Here is an 11,211-nt window from a genome sequence, read left to right on the forward strand (position 1 = left end):
GGTCAAGGGCATGTACCTTGGTTGCGGGCCACATCCCCATAGGGAGTGTGCAGGAGGCAGCTGATCGATGTTTCTAACTCTCTATCCCTCTCCCTTCTTCTCTGTAAAAAATCAATAAAATATATATTAAAAAAAAACACACACACAAAGAAAACACAGCTAAAATAACGCTAACAGCTTAGGTACAGAGACACATATTTTACAACTATGAAATCAAGATGGTTTAGTGACTGCATAAATCTCATGAATCTATTTGTATATGATCCCTTTTGTGTTTTATAAACACAATGAGAAAAGATAAAAATAGAAAACAAGTTAGACTATTGTTTTCCTTTGTGTGCTTGTAAATCCTCCCATGAGAAGATATTTTCCATTGACTTTTGAAGAGTGGAAGGCAGGGAGGTAGAGGCGGGAAAAGAAGAGGGAGAGAGAGGAGAGAGAGAGAAATATGTGAAAGAGAGAGAAACATCACACCAGCCTAGGGGAACTAATTTTTCTTATTAGGACATTTCTTTCAAAATTTTTATGTATCATTAGTGGAGAACTATGTTGTAGAAATTTAATGAAACTGAACATACATTAATAATGTCATTCTTGAAAACTTTCAAGAAAATACAGAGAGTGAAGCCGGAGAGACCAAGATGGCGGCATAGGTAAACACCGGAGACTGCTGCCGCAAACAACCACTTCAAAAATACAACTAAAAGACGGAACGGACATCACCCAGAACCACAGGAAGGCTGGCTGAGGAGAGACTCTTCAACTAGAAGGAAAAATAACAGCACACCGAGGCTCAGAGGAGGCGCAGTGTGGAAAAAACTCAGGTGCGGAGGTGCGCGCGCAAAGCGGGCTGGTGGCTGAGAGCGCGGTTGTCGTTTTCGGTCAGGGGGGAGTCTCAGACTCTGAGCTCCAGATACGGGCGAATCGCTGGGGACTCGGACCCAAACGGGAGAAGCGGGAGTGTCTGGCATCAGTTGGAAGGCAGCTTTCCCTCCGAGGTTTGCAGCGGTTCCGGGGGTTCTGAGAAGCAGAGCCTCTGGGAACGGGACTGAGAGGGGCCATAACCGCTCCCTCCGCCCGCCCGCCCTGTTGAGCCCGCCCCGCCCAAGCCCTGCGCAGAGATATGATCCCTTTTGTGTTTTATAAACACAATGAGAAAAGATAAAAATAGAAAACAAGTTAGACTATTGTTTTCCTTTGTGTGCTTGTAAATCCTCCCATGAGAAGATATTTTCCATTGACTTTTGAAGAGTGGAAGGCAGGGAGGTAGAGGCGGGAAAAGAAGAGGGAGAGAGAGGAGAGAGAGAGAAATATGTGAAAGAGAGAGAAACATCACACCAGCCTAGGGGAACTAATTTTTCTTATTAGGACATTTCTTTCAAAATTTTTATGTATCATTAGTGGAGAACTATGTTGTAGAAATTTAATGAAACTGAACATACATTAATAATGTCATTCTTGAAAACTTTCAAGAAAATACAGAGAGTGAAGCCGGAGAGACCAAGATGGCGGCATAGGTAAACACCGCAGACTGCTGCCGCGCAAACAACCACTTCAAAAATACAACTAAAAGACGGAACGGACATCACCCAGAACCACAGGAAGGCTGGCTGAGGAGAGACTCTTCAACTAGAAGGAAAAATAACAGCACACCGAGGCTCAGAGGAGGCGCAGTGTGGAAAAAACTCAGGTGCGGAGGTGCGCGCGCAAAGCGGGCTGGTGGCTGAGAGCGCGGTTGTCGTTTTCGGTCAGGGGGGAGTCTCAGACTCTGAGCTCCAGATACGGGCGAATCGCTGGGGACTCGGACCCAAACGGGAGAAGCGGGAGTGTCTGGCATCAGTTGGAAGGCAGCTTTCCCTCCGAGGTTTGCAGCGGTTCCGGGGGTTCTGAGAAGCAGAGCCTCTGGGAACGGGACTGAGAGGGGCCATAACCGCTCCCTCCGCCCGCCCGCCCTGTTGAGCCCGCCCCGCCCAAGCCCTGCGCAGAGCCATTTGCCAGATCGCCTCAGGCAAAGGCTAGATTAGCACCTCCCCAGAGGACAGAAGTTTTCCGCGGCAGACACAGCTGATTCACACAGCCAGTCGGCCTGGTGGTCAAATCCCTCTAGTATTAACTACAACAATCAAGGCTCAACTAGAACAAGACTGCGCACAAAGACCACTAGGGGGTGCACCAAGAAAGCATAAAAAATGCGGAGACAAAAAAACATGACAGAAATGGAGGATATAGAGCTAAAAATCGCAATTTTGAGGGCTTGCAAAAATGTGCTAGAAGCTGTCAATAAACTTGAGGAGAGAGTCACGAAAACTAATGAGACCCTCGATGCTATGATAAAGAACCAACTAGAAATTAAGCATACACGGACTGAAATAAAGAATATTATACAGACACCCAATAGCAGACCAGAGGAGCGCAAGAATCAAGCCAAAGATTTGAAATGCGAAGAAGCAAAAAACACCCAACCGGAAAAGCAAAATGAAAAAAGAATCCGAAAATACGAAGATAGTGTAAGGAGCCTCTGGGACAGCTTCAAGCGTACAAACATCAGAATAATTGGGGTGCCAGAAGATGAGAGACAGCAAGATATTGAAAACCTATTTGAAGAAATAATGGCAGAAAACTTCCCCCACCTGGTGAAAGAAATGGACTTACAGGTCCAAGAAGCGCAGAGAACCCCAAACAAAAGGAATCCAAAGAGGACCACACCAAGACACATCATAATTAAAATGCCAAGAGCAAAAGACAAAGAGAGAATCTTAAAAGCAGCAAGAGAAAGAGACTCAATTACCTACAAGGGAATACCCATACGACTGTCAGCTGATTTCTCAACAGAAACTTTGCAGGCCAGAAGGGAATGGCAAGAAATATTCAAAGTGCTGAATACCAAGAACCTACAACCAAGAATACTTTATCCAGCAAAGCTATCATTCAGAATTGAAGGTCAGATAAAGAGCTTCACAGATAAGGAAAAGCTAAAGGAGTTCATCACCACTAAACCAGTATTATACGAAATGCTGAAAGGTATCCTTTAAGAAGAGGAAGAAGAAAAAGGTAAAGATACAAATTGTGAACAACAAACATGCATCTATCAACAAGTGAATCTAAGAACCAAGTGAATAAATAATCTGATGTACAGAATGAACTGGTGATTATAATGAATCAGGGACATAGAAAGGGAATGGACTGACTATTCTTGGGGGGGAAAGGGGAATGGGAGATGCGGGAAGAAACTGGACAAAAATCGTGCACCTAGGGATGAGGACAGGGGGTGGGGAGGGAGGGCGGAGGGTGGGGCGGGAACTGGGAGGAGGGGAGTGCATTTATCATTCTTCTAAATTTAACTTTGCACAAGTAACCCATGTAAAAAATCTATATTTTTCAAAACTTGTAAATAAAAATAACCTTAACTAAATAAATAAATAAATAAATAAAGTGTACAGTTCTATGTTGCTTAGAGGTCACAGGGTTAACTATGCTACCACAATCTATCCCACTATTATCAGAGCTAAGTTTGATCACCTGGTTACAGTGATGACCACAAGAGAAGACAGACATTTTAATTTCACAAAGATTTATTGAGCTCAATGAGCCTAACCCTGCATGGGGCACTAGACTCAGAAAGATAGTAGGACTGAGCATTTAAGTGCAGCCCCAGTGGAGTGCTGTGGATCAAAGTTAAATCCCTTGGAGAAAGTGGGTGCTGGGGAAGTGGAGCTCCCACAAGACAGACTTAATTTGTGAGGTCTTAAAAATCATGGGAAAGCAAGTGGGCATCCAGCACGCCTTTCCTCTCCCTTCCATATACCTGTGTCTTGTTCTCTGCCCCACTGCTCATCTCTTCTAGCCTCTAACACTGTGGTTCTTTGTTTGTTCAGAACAATTTTGCAGACAATCTCAGGAAATCTGAAGACCTGATGAGGGAATAAGAGGAAACCAGTGTTTGCTGAGCATCAACCCCATGCCAGGCCCCAGCATGGGCTTTGCTCAGGTTACCTTGTTTAATCCTCACAATCACCCTGTGAGTTGGGTATTTTATAGAAGAGCAAACAAGTCTGCAGAGATTAAGTAATGTACCCAACGTTACACAGCAGGGGTTTTTTGTACATGAGACTTAAGTCTAAATATCAGTTTTGAGGAAGATGGCAAGGTTTTTCCTGTTCCCCCACACCCTCAGTCCCTATTCTTGGTCCTCCTAGGGGTCTTCAGTCCCTGGAACCCTTCTTTATTATAAAGCCTAGTCATTAATCACAAAAACAATATGTAATTATATATGTGTTTTCCGACAGTCTTAGTGACCCCTGTGAAAGGGTCGTTCAACCCCCAAACGGGTCGTGACCCAGAAATTAAGAACCGCTGGTGTAGGGTATGTCTCTCATGTGAGTATAGAATCGAAGGGAAATGTAAAGAATCAAGGCCTGATTGTTTAAAGCTCCCATGAAAAAGCCAATGATCTAGAGGAAATAAAAGTAAGTCCTTCATTTTCCAAAGCAAACCCAAACTAACAAGAGGGACATTTCCAGATGTGAAGTGATGGTCTTTGTACAACTTTCATTAAATCGCTACTACAAAAAAAAAAAAAAAAAAAATTCACTACTACACCCTTGTTCCTGAGAAAAGGAGACTATTGTAACGTTTGACCGAAGAAAGGCACCAGAGTCCAAATTAAAAGCAGAGTGCACTGTTTATTCAAGAGGCAGATGCTCTCCGGAGAGGTCCCGCGGTCTGCAAGCACAGGCCGGGGGAGTCACACACAATAGGGGGAGTGGGAAGATTATATAGGCAGGTTTGTTGTCAGTTGCCGGTTGCCGGTTGCTATAAATATGTTTGTAGCAGTTTGTAGTTGGGCTGGAAACGGGATGTTTGGTGGAGCTGGAAAGTCCCTTGCCAATGTTCAGTTTGTGTTTGCGGTTCCCTTGGCGCCCCGTATCCACCTGGACCTTACATTTCGACCTTTTAGTGATAATGGGTGTTGACCGCTCTGGCTGCTTCGGGCTTAGTTGGGATGTGGGCTTATGGGCCCTGGGTCGGAGGGTCCAGGGGGATGCGGGAGCAGGGATGTAGTAGCATCTGGTTAACTGCTACCTTTGTGATGTTTTTTGCCCAATTTTGAAGGAACTGTAAGAGATAAGAAGCAAATATTAATAATAGACAAATGATAACCAGGGGACCCAGGAAGGGTAGGAGCCAAGGCATCAGGGAATTCCAGACAGAGTTAGGAAGTTAAGCAGTTGGTTATGCCCGCTCCCACAGGAGGTTGCAGTGTTCCCCCTGTGCGCTCATATTCATTCTAACCGCCGGCCTTCCTCTTTCTGCTCCGCCAAATCTCCGCCCCCATGACTGCCAGCAAGTTAAATTCACAGGTAGCTGGCCAGTTCCCTTTGCGAGAAATTGCAGCTGGGAAAGATTTTATCCGGACAGCCATTCTCTCTCACTTTTCTGATCTTCCCCAAATTAAGAAATGCTCTCTTCAGACCCTCTCAACCAGCAGCCGCCTTCTCCCCTATCCCTGAGAGCCCAAATCCTGAGAATGTTAGCTCCAAAACAGCCTCTTCTATTTCTGCGCCCATTCTGCCTGAGGGAGGCAGAAGGGACTAAGGGCAGAGTCTGAATCTATGCCCCCCACTCTCTAACCTGAGCCCTCAGACCACGGTCCGAGATCAAGTGAAAAATGGCCTTTAACATTTTAATGCCCACCTTCAACAGAAGGTAGACCTACAGACTTGGTTGCAGTCCTGCGGCTAAAGGCAGCCACCATGGCCCCAAGGGGGCTGTGCGCGTTGGGGGTGCAACGAAAGGATCGCCACCGGAGAATGCTTCAAATGCGGAAATAAAGGCCACTGGGCAAAGCAGTGCCCCCAGCCCCGGGCTCCAACCAAGCCCTGCCCGGCATAAGGTCAAAGCGCCACTGGAAAAGTGACTGCCCCTGGAAAGGTAGCAAGCCCTCTGTACCCCAGTGTGGAGGGGCCGCCCTTCCAGGTCATGACCCGCTGCTGGCCATGCTGGGACTGGCTGAAGACTGAAGACGCCCAGCTTGGAGGCCCCCACCACGCTCGCCGAGCCCAGGGCCGCACTGAAGGTAGTGGGTCACCTTCCTGGTCGACTGGGTTCCCTTTATCCTTCCAAGATCTCGGTCATGGGTACTGACGGCAAATCCACCTGCCCGCTGGCCACCGGACCCCTTCCCTGCCTCCTTGATGATAGCCCTATAACCCCCTCATTCTTAGTCATGCCGTCATGCAGCCTGCTCCCTCCCCACCCCCTGCCTTTTCGCCAGCCTCCAGGTCCCTGGCTTCCACTGCTCCATCCCTTCCTCTTTTCCCTTAGATAACAGTGCATTCTAACATTCCTCCCACTTTCACTGCAAGAGGACCCATCATTCCTCACAGGCTCTTACCTGGTATTCCTAACTACCAATTTGTCAATCAGGACTGACGGAGACCTGGAAGCCACCCTGGCTCCCTCCTCGGGCAGGAAGAAAGGGGCCGCCCTGGTTCCACTCCTTCTAGGAACCGGAGTCCTTGCAGGGGTGGGTACTGGGATGGGAGAATGAAATCTTTCCCAGCTGCAATTTCTCCCAAAGGGAACTGACCAGCTACCTGTGAATTTAACTTGCTGGCAGTCATGGGGGTGGAGATTTGGTGGAGCACACGGAGGAAGGCAGACGGTTAGAATGAATATGAGCGCACAGGGGGAACGCTGCAACCTCCTGTGGGAGGGGGCACAGGGAGGCGGCTGCTTCTTTACTCAATACTCCAGAATCGTAGAGGAGGGTGCAGAATCAAAGATTTGATTTGGGCATAAGACCAGTAGGGAATGTGCTAGGGGGAGGGACCGTGGCATGGAAAGATTGCTGAATGTGCTGGGGGCAGGGACCGTGGCATAGAAAAATTACTGAACCCAGCCAGTGCGACACCGTTTTCCTCCTGAACTTTTACCCTGCCAGTTAATGCTTTGCAGTTTGAGTTCGAGAGAGCGCTGGCTAGAATGGAAGAAGGGGAGTTAATAGAGCTGGGACTAAGCGGGGCACAGAGAAATTCATCCTCGGCTGGGTGAGGAGGGAGCCGGAAAGGGGGAGATTCGAGGTCTTCAGGGGGTATAGTAAAAGCAGAGGGTTCGAATTGGGAGGAGGAATTGGAGGCGGAGTTCTGGCCCTTGTCCTTCCCTGGAGCCAATGTTGGAGGTTCGGCGGTGGCTAAGAGGACCTGAGAGGTGGAGCAGGAGGGGGTGCAGTAGGAGGCACAAAGGTTGGGGCCAGAGCGAACATACGAAGTAAATGAGGGTTCCGAAATCAAAAGTACCCTCAGGCGGCCACTGGGAGACATTATCTAAAACGTATTGAGGCCACCAGACAGTGCAGAAATAGATTAGTTTCTTTTTCCTCAGATCCGAGAAGGCGAGTTTGTTCCAATTAGAAAGAATGCACCCTAGAGATGTTTTTGGATTGTTTGGGTTGGCTACCCATTGTCAGGAGTCCCAGACACTCGTCCCGCCCGAAACAGCGTCCCGGTTTCGGGAGAGAAAGAGTGCGGTAGGGGAGAGAACATCTACCCGGGCGTCCCCAAGGCAGGCAATTCACCATCAGAAAACAGGAAGGACTGCGAGTCCGAGCGTCCTCAGACTTTGTCAGGTCCGGACAGCGTCTCCTTGGGGCAGCTGCAACTCCAGTCAAGGAGACTCAGGAAAGAAGCCCCCGACAGAGGAAGGGCCTACATCAGAGCCGGTTGGAACTGAGATCGCTGGTAAAGCCTTTAGTCGGAGAGGCTGATCCTCAGGGGGCCCCTGGGACCTCCTGCAACTTCCCATCCCACCACAGTGTCAGTTTCTGGTTCTCAGAGGAGACCCTGCCCAGTGGCACGAAGGTCTCCCGGGTTTAGGCACCAAGAATGTAACATTTGACCAAAGAAAGGCACCAGAGTACAAATTAAAAGCAGAATGCACTGTTTATTCAAGAGGCAGATGTTCTCAGGTGAGGTCCCCTGGTCTGCAAGCACAGGCCGGGGGAGTCACACACAATAGGGGGAGTGGGAAGATTATATAGGCAGGTTTGTTGTCGGTTGCCCGTCGCTACCAGAATGTTTGTAGCAGTTTGCAGTTGGGCTGGAAACGGGATGTTTGGTGGAGATGGAAAGTCCCTTGCCAATGTTCAGTTTGTGTTTGCGGTTCCCTTGGCGCCCCGTATCCACCTGGACCTCACAACTATTAACTCTACAGTGAGGGGAGCACCTCTGCCACGTGAACATCAGGTGGACTGAGACAATGGGCATCAGGTGACTGAGGCACATGGAAGGTCAGGTCACCACTGCTGTGACATTACTGCCAAAAATACCTCAATAAGTAAATATGTGGAAATGATCACAAATAAACATTAGTTTTTGCAAGTGCCAATCCACTTGTGCCTCTCATGTTCTGTAAGCTAACAGTACATTTACCGAACAAGTCTCTCGTACTTATCTAATGAGCAAGTCTCTTCTATTTGCCCTTTTTTCAGAACTTTCTGAGCTATTCTGAGCAGTCAGATGTGCAGCTTCTTACCCCTGATCTATAGCTGATGCTGCAGCCACGTGAAACTAAAACCTGCATTTGCCTTCTTCACTGATACCTCAGCCTCTGATAAGAGAGACATTTCCAGCCCCTGACACCATCCCAATAGGGATGTTAGACATGGCTGCCTTCCAACTTTGATCTGTCACAAAAGGGACATTTTCAGTAGTTGAAAGTCACTGATTAAAGGTAGGAATGCTTCCTGAATGCTTCCTCTAAGCCTCCCTTTCCCAATTCCCCTCCCCCTCCCTCTCCCCTTTCCCTCTCTCTCCCTTTCCTTTTTCTGCCCCTACTTCCCTGACTTCCACACTTGAAAAGTTAATGGAAAATAGGTAGGAAAAGATCTTCTCAGGGGAGGATTTACAAAAACACAAATTTACAACCACAGCTGGGGAGGGTGATAAAATGCATGCAGAAAAGGCTCTGGGACAATGGAGGGGAGTATAACCCGGACAGTGTGGCTGAGAGGTAGAGGGCTCACCTATGAACCAGGAGGGCAGGCTTAGGTTCCTCGTCAGGGCACACTCCAGGCTTCAAACTCCATACCCAGTGCATGCAGGAGGCAGCTGACCCATGATTCCCTACCTAATTGATGTTTCTATCTTTCTCTCCATCTCCTTTACATTCTGAAAGCAATTAAACATATATTTTAAAAAGACAGACAAAAAGAAGAAAAACACAAAAAAAGAGAAATATAGAAAGTGCTGACATTGACTGTGTTGAATAAAGTAATAAAATAAGGAAAGAAAAACAACCTGCAAAGACAAGAACATCAGAGTAGAGAAATAAATCACCAGATGACAGAGGAAAAGGAAACATAGCCTGTGACCCAGGACACATCTTTTACCTGAGAAGCAGCCATTTGGTCCTGGTCCTGATCCGGGTGTGGGGTGTTTTCTCAGGTGACAATATGTTGAAGAGTCACAGAATGTGCCTTCAAAGATGTCAGCACAGCCTGTTAATCAGCTCCCCTCACACTCACAGTCAGAAGGACCTGGAAATGAGGAAAAGGCCAACTCTCCTGTCCTTGGTCACAGCAGAGACAGGAACAATGAGCACCTACATGGAGACCACACTGTGAGGTGTTTTATTTCGTCTTCATGTGTCTCTCCTCCCAAAGATTCCACTACTCCTACAGAAATGAGGTGAGCTGCTGTCCTGACGCCCCAAACCGAACAGAGCACACCCTTACCTTCCCGAACAAAGCCTGCTCCCCACTCTCACAAAGGCTTACAGCACCCCTCCTGCTATACCCTGTCCTCACCTTCCAATCACCTGGAGCAACTCAGTAACCAAGGATGCCCCACCCAGAGCAGGTGTCCAACTCCATGGGGGAAAGTGCACCTGAGGGCATTTCTTAAAGCTCCTCAGGGGATCTGAGAAGACCCAGAGGATTTATCTAAGGATGTTTTCAAATAATAAATTGTTGTCAGACATAAAAGTAAATCCACAGAACACAAACACCCCACAGCAACAAAGCTAAGGCTTTAAATAGTCCTGAAAGAAAAGGATCAAATGGTGACAGACACAGGTCACTTCCTCGTTGCATCCCAGCAAATGACAAGGGACCCATGACCAACAGACAAGTCTCTCTCCTCTCAGCGAAGAAAGGTTGCAATTGGAAGGAAATGATTATAAAATTCCCAAACCTTACAAACTGGAGATTTATAATTCTCATTCAACCTGTATAACTAATACAATTCAGCTGTTAAATTAAAAATATAAAGGCTGCCCAAACCGGTTTGGCTCAGTGGATAGAGCGTCGGCCTGCGGACTGAAAGGTCCCAGGTTCGATTCCGGTCAAGGGCATGTACCTCTGTAAGAAATCAATAAAATATATTTAAAAAAAAAAAATAAATAAATAAATAAAAATATAAAGACACACCTAGGCAGCACAACTCAGTGACTGAGCTTGGACCTATGAACCATGGTTAGGTCATGGTTAGATTCCTAGTCCGGGCGTATGGCCAGGTTTCAGGTTTGATCCCCAGTGAGGGGCGTACAGGAGGAAGCTGATAAATGATTGTCTTTCCTCATTGATGTTTCTAACTCTCTCTCCCTCTCCCTGCCTCCTGGAGATGAACAGATATATATATATCCACAGCCGATATATCACAACTTAACCATCCACAACCCATCAGCTCACCCCTCACCGAGATCAGGGTCCCCTCCTCCCACTACATGTATTTCTGTCTGTGGATCTGTCTCTGTCTCCTGCTCCCTTTCTCTCCACTGTGGTCCTTTCCTGTGTCCCCTCCTCTCTCCTGCTCTCTCCCCCTTTTCTCTCTGTCTGTCCTACACCTGGACCCTGAAACTCCTGAAACCTACTTCCCTTCAGGGGCTCTTTCTCCTGGTCTCTGAGGCTCCATCTCCACACACGTCTGCGTCTTCCCCTCCCCACGCCCGCGGCCCCTCTGCTGCCTGTTCCCGTCTGTCCCGCTCCCACAGCTGCTGACTCAGGGCTGCTCCCCCTGCTCCCTCATCCCTGAGTCCCCCTTTCTGTCCCTGCACTCGCTCCCCAACTCTTCTCCTCTGAACCCGTGTCTCTGTCTCAAGTGCCTCCTCCTGTGCGGCCCCCACTTCTGCTCCCCAGGACCCGCTCCCTCTCAGCCCCCCTTCCTCTCTCTGGGCTCCCCCTCCTCCCTGTGTCTCCACTTCCTTCCTCCTCAG

At 48.0% G+C, this 11,211-nt stretch overlaps 2 protein-coding genes, 1 long non-coding RNA gene and 1 pseudogene across 3 annotated transcripts in view; all 4 read right to left on the minus strand.

Moving 5' to 3' along the window:
* Nucleotides 1-11,211, minus strand: part of LOC102252255 (zinc finger protein 420-like) — a 254,464-nt gene that overhangs the window by 62,940 nt on the left and 180,313 nt on the right. The window lies entirely within an intron of this gene.
* The window catches only part of LOC102250485, a 297,308-nt pseudogene that overhangs the window by 41,154 nt on the left and 244,943 nt on the right, over nt 1-11,211 (minus strand).
* Nucleotides 1-11,211, minus strand: part of LOC102251073 (zinc finger protein 665-like) — a 38,166-nt gene that overhangs the window by 11,919 nt on the left and 15,036 nt on the right. The window lies entirely within an intron of this gene.
* LOC106724986 lies at nt 4,663-9,161 on the minus strand. Its single transcript, XR_001360811.1, has 2 exons — nt 9,023-9,161; nt 4,663-5,115 (listed from the first exon to the last, which is right to left on the minus strand). It is a non-coding gene; the product is annotated as an uncharacterized LOC106724986 (long non-coding RNA).

The sequence above is a fragment of the Myotis brandtii genome, unplaced genomic scaffold (assembly GCF_000412655.1).
Source record: "Myotis brandtii unplaced genomic scaffold, ASM41265v1 scaffold1289, whole genome shotgun sequence".
NCBI classification, from domain to species: Eukaryota; Metazoa; Chordata; class Mammalia; order Chiroptera; family Vespertilionidae; genus Myotis; species Myotis brandtii.